A 5,000-nucleotide genomic window follows, 5' to 3' on the forward strand; every position below is an offset into this window, starting at 1 on the left:
GGTGCGAGTTTATTGGGAGTACTTAGCTGTATCATTAGCAAGGTAATTAACTATAGTTTGCTGTCCTCCGTCCTTTAACAAATCCATTGACCCCTCCCCTAACCTGCCTATTTTGTGCAATAGTCGGTTTAGGATGATCCTTTCAAGCATCTTCCAAGTGCAATTGGAAGATGCAATAATTGCCAGGGTCATTGGGTTTCGGTATTGGGACCATTATTGCATGTTTCCATTGTGTGGGCAACACTCCACATAAGAATGACTTGTTAAACAGGTGGAGTAGTGGATTGCCAGACACTTCACACAGTGCATTGAGTATGTCGTAGGTGACGCCATCTTCACCAGGTGCTGTACTTTTACCCTTTTCATAGCCCCCTTTACTTCCTTGGCTGTAATTGGTTCCCCATACTCGTCATCACTAGATTGTGCTCTTGTTATCCTAATCCTTCTGTCATTATGTCGGAGGAGCTGTTCCCTGCTTACTTCTGCAGGGAGGGAGGAGGATGATGCTGCATCACTCCACTTGTGTATTAGTTCTTCAGCCTTACCCTGGGGGTCGTTGTGAGCCGAAGGCCGGGCTCTGCTCCCCTTAGCTACCTTAATTTTTGCCCACACTTGTCTTGCAGACGTTTCTCTTCCAATAGAGCTAGTGAACTCTAGTCATTGTCTTTCCCTTTGTAACTCATCTGCAATGTATGTACCTTTACCTGAATAAAAAATCTAATCTAAATCTATATCTAATCTATATGCTTAGATATATGCAAATGAGAGAGTAATAGAGCGAAACCTTTAAAATACTGAACAATTTGGAGGATATTGATTCATACAATTTCTTCAAAAGGTCAGATGTAACACGAACAAGGAGCAAAGGTTTCAATCTCAACAAGCCACAGTGTAGGAGTGACAACAAATGCTTTTTAACCCATACGATTATGATCATGGCAATAAGGTTTCTAAAACAGTAGGCATTCTTCCAAAGCCAGACACTGTACTATGTTCCTCGCCCTAACCTAGTCACTCAGTATTATTCACTCATTTATCTATGTCTTGTCTATTTATGTCTTAAAGGTTACAAGACGTACATTAGTCAATACAATTGGTGCTTAAAATGTTAAGGATCTCTTGTGAAACACGGGTATTAATCAAAAAATTTATTATGTAAAATAAATAAAAAAGGCCCAAGGGCCATGAAGTAACAAGAATGCAAGGCCGGCACAAGCTGGCGTAAGTAGAGAAGACGGAAGATTCTTCATATTAAAAGACCCTGCTTCTACAAGATGGCAGTCACACCCTGCTTGCCCTGGACAATCACCATATGGAGAAGGACTGTTTACTGTGAAGGGAAGTCCACAAATACAATGCCAGCATGAGTCAGTCTTGAAGGGTAAACGATGATGGCACCCTCACAGTAACACAAAAGCCGAGCAAGCCCAGTGAGGAAGACCTGTTGATGGGAAGGAGGAGAATCATTAGTCACAACAAAATCCACATAGAAACAAAGGAGAGAAAAAATAAAGTGGATGTCTTCTTTTTGTATAGACATAATAAATATTGCCATTTGGCTATGTATTTATATGATATATAATAGAATACAGCATAAAACAAAATAAGAGGGGTGGTAGGAGAAGAAAAGATTAGTGTTCAGTGAGAATACACAAGGTCTTCTCTGAATACTCTTTATTTTCTTCAAGGCTGTGGGTCCCTACAATCGCACCAGAGGTGGTACACACCCCTATTATTATTTAAACAGGTGAGTAAAAATAGGTGAGTACACACACGGTGTTAGCAAACTTAGCCTCCAAACACACACACACACATGGTATCAGCAAGCTTAGCCTCCAAACACACACACACACACATGGTATCAGCAAGCTTAGCCTCCAAACACACACACACACACATGGTATCAGCAAGCTTAGCCTCCAAACACACACACACACACATGGTATCAGCAAGCTTAGCCTCCAAACACACACACACATGGTATCAGCAAACTTAGCCTCCAAATACACACATGGTATCAGCAAGCTTAGCCTCTAAACACACACACGCAAATGGTATCAGCAAGCTTAGCCTCCAAATACACACACACACATGGTATCAGCAAGCTTAGCCTCTAAACACACACACACACACACACACACATGGTATCAGCAAGCTTAGCCTCCAAACACACACACACACACATGGTATCAGCAAGCTTAACCTCCAAACACACACACGCACAAATGGTATCAGCAAGCTTAGCCTCCAAACACACACACACACATGGTATCAGCAAGCTTAGCCTCCAAACACACACACACACACATGGTATCAGCAAACTTAGCCTCCAAACACACACACACACATGGTATCAGCAAGCTTAGCCTCCAAACACACACACACACACATGGTATCAGCAAGCTTAGCCTCCAAACACACACACACATGGTATCAGCAAGCTTAGCCTCCAAACACACACACACAGAAAATGGGGACATTGAAACAGTTGATAAACTTGATTTCAAGAGAGAGAGGTCACTATGGGGAACTTCAAATTTTTTTTAATAAGTAATTAGGCAGACTTGTTGCTAGACAGGGAAGTAAATTAAATGTATGCCAAATTTTGCAAAATATACAATGAAGGCACACAAACATTCATACCAAAACAGAGATGCAGGGCCAGAAAACAGGATTGGTTCAACAGAAATTGAGAGAGGGCCACAGACCAAAAGACACAAAAATGGAATGAAAGACATTGAAAAACTACAAGCAGATGTCAACAAAGTTTTCGATTGGGCAGCAGAAAATAACATGATGTTTAACAGTGATAAATTTCAGGTATGGCAAAAATGAGGATCTGAAACATAATACAGGGTACAAAACACAATCGAATCTTCCCATAGTAGAAAAACAGCATGTCAAGGATTTGGGAATAATGATGTCCGACGATCTAATGTTTAGGGAGCATAACCAAGCAAATATTGCGTCAGCCAGAAAAATGATCGGATGGATTACGAGAACTTTCAAATCCAGGGATCCCATCACAATGGTTGTACTCTTCAAGTCACTTATGTTGTCCCGTCTCGAGTACTGCTCAGTATTCACTTTCCCCTTCAGAGCACGGTTGCACGGTTGTTCCTGCCGGAACAACCGTGGACATCTTCAGGAGAAAACTGGACTGTTTTCTAAGAGAAGTTCCGGGATGTTGTGGGTATGTGGCCCTGCGGGCCGCTCCAAGCAACAGCCTGGTGGACCAAACTCTCACAAGTCGAGCCTGGCCTCGGGCCGGGCTTGGGGAGTAGAAGAGCAGAACCCCATCAAGCAGGTATCAAAATAGAAAGAAGCCAAACCCCCAATCATACCAGCGATACAAAGATGCGAGAAACAACTATACAGCAGTAAGGGAAGAAGCAGAAAGAAATTTTTAAAAAGGGATAATGGATAAATGTAAAACAGAACTGGGCCTATTCTACAAATTCATAAACAACAAATTGCAGGTAAAGGATAATATCAAGAGGTTGAAAATAGGAAACAGATTCACAGAAAATGATAATGCAATGTGTGAAACATTAAACCAAAAGTTCCAAAGTGTGTTTATACAAAATGAAATCTTAAGAGAACCAGACACAATAAGAATTTCTGAGAACATCATAGAGCGTATAGAGGTGTCTAGAGATGAAGTGGAAAATATGCTAAAGTAGCTAAGTAAGAACAAAGCAGTTGGTCCAGATGGAGTTTCACCATGGGTTCTGAGAGAATGTGCATCTGAGCTCAGCCTTCCACTTCACCTGATCTTTCAGGCATCCCTGTGTACAGGGGTCATAGCAAACATGTGGAAAAAGGCTAACATAGTTCCAATCTACAAAAGTGGCAACAGGGAAGACCCCACCCCTCTCAGTTATAGACCTGAATCATTGACAAGTGTAACAGTGAAAGGATTGAAAAAAAAAAATAATAAAAACTAAATGGGTAGAACACCTGGAGAGAAATTATATAATATCACACAGACAGTATTGTTTTCGATCTGGAAGATCCTGTGTATCGAATTTACTCAGTTTCTATGATTGAGCCACAGAGATTTTAAAGGAAAAAGGAAGTTGGGTTGACTGCATCTATCTAGACATAAAAAAGGCTTTCGACAGAGTTCCACATAAGAGGTTGTTCTGGAAACTAGAAAATTTTGGATGGGTGACAGGTAAGCTTCTAACATGGATGAAAAATTTTCTGACTGATAGAAAAATGAGGGCAGTAATCAGAGGCAATCGGACTGGAGAAGTGTCACAAGTGGAGTACCACAGTACATGCACCAGAAATGTTCATTGTCTACATAAATGATCTACCAGTTGGAATACAGAATTATATAAACATGTTTGCTGATGATGCTAAGATAATGGGATGGATAAGAAATTTAGATGATTGTCATGCCCTTCAAGAAAACCTGGACAAAATAAATATATGGAGCACCACTTGGCAAATGAAATTTAATGTGAATAAATGCCATGTTATGGAATGTGGAATAGAACATAGATCCCACACAACCTACAAATTATGTGAGAAATCTTTATATAATTCTGATAAAAGAAAGAGGTCTAGGGTTGATTCGAGATAGAAAACTATCACTTGAGGCCCACATAAAGAACGTTGTGTGAGGAGCCTATGCCATGCTTTCTAACTTCAGAATTTTGTTTAAATACATGGATAGCGAAATACTAAAGAAATTGTTCACGAGTTTTGTTCGGCCAAGGCTAGAATATGCAGCGGTTGTTTGGTGCCCATATCTTAAGAAGCACATCAACAAACTGGAAAAAGTGCAAAGACATGCTACTAAGTGGCTCCCAGAACTAAAGGGCAAGAGCTATGTGGAGAGGTCAGAGGCATTAAATATGCCAAAACTAGAAGACAACAAAAAGAGGTGATAAAATCACTATGTACAAAATAGTAACAGGAATTGATAAAATCGATAGGGAAGATTTCCCGAGACCTGGAACTTCAAGAACAAAAGGTCATAGATTTAAACT

General features: G+C 40.4%; 1 long non-coding RNA gene across 1 annotated transcript in view; it reads right to left on the bottom strand.

Annotated features, from left to right (window-relative positions):
* Positions 1-1,133: 1,133 nt before the first annotated feature.
* LOC138358624 (uncharacterized) overlaps positions 1,134-5,000 on the bottom strand; it is a 7,484-nt gene continuing 3,617 nt past the window's right edge. Inside the window, exon 3 of the long non-coding RNA XR_011225495.1 lies at positions 1,134-1,441. This is a non-coding gene — a long non-coding RNA (uncharacterized lncRNA). The remainder of the gene's footprint in view (positions 1,442-5,000) is intronic.

This window comes from Procambarus clarkii, chromosome 85, assembly GCF_040958095.1.
Source record: "Procambarus clarkii isolate CNS0578487 chromosome 85, FALCON_Pclarkii_2.0, whole genome shotgun sequence".
NCBI lineage: Eukaryota > Metazoa > Arthropoda > Malacostraca > Decapoda > Cambaridae > Procambarus > Procambarus clarkii.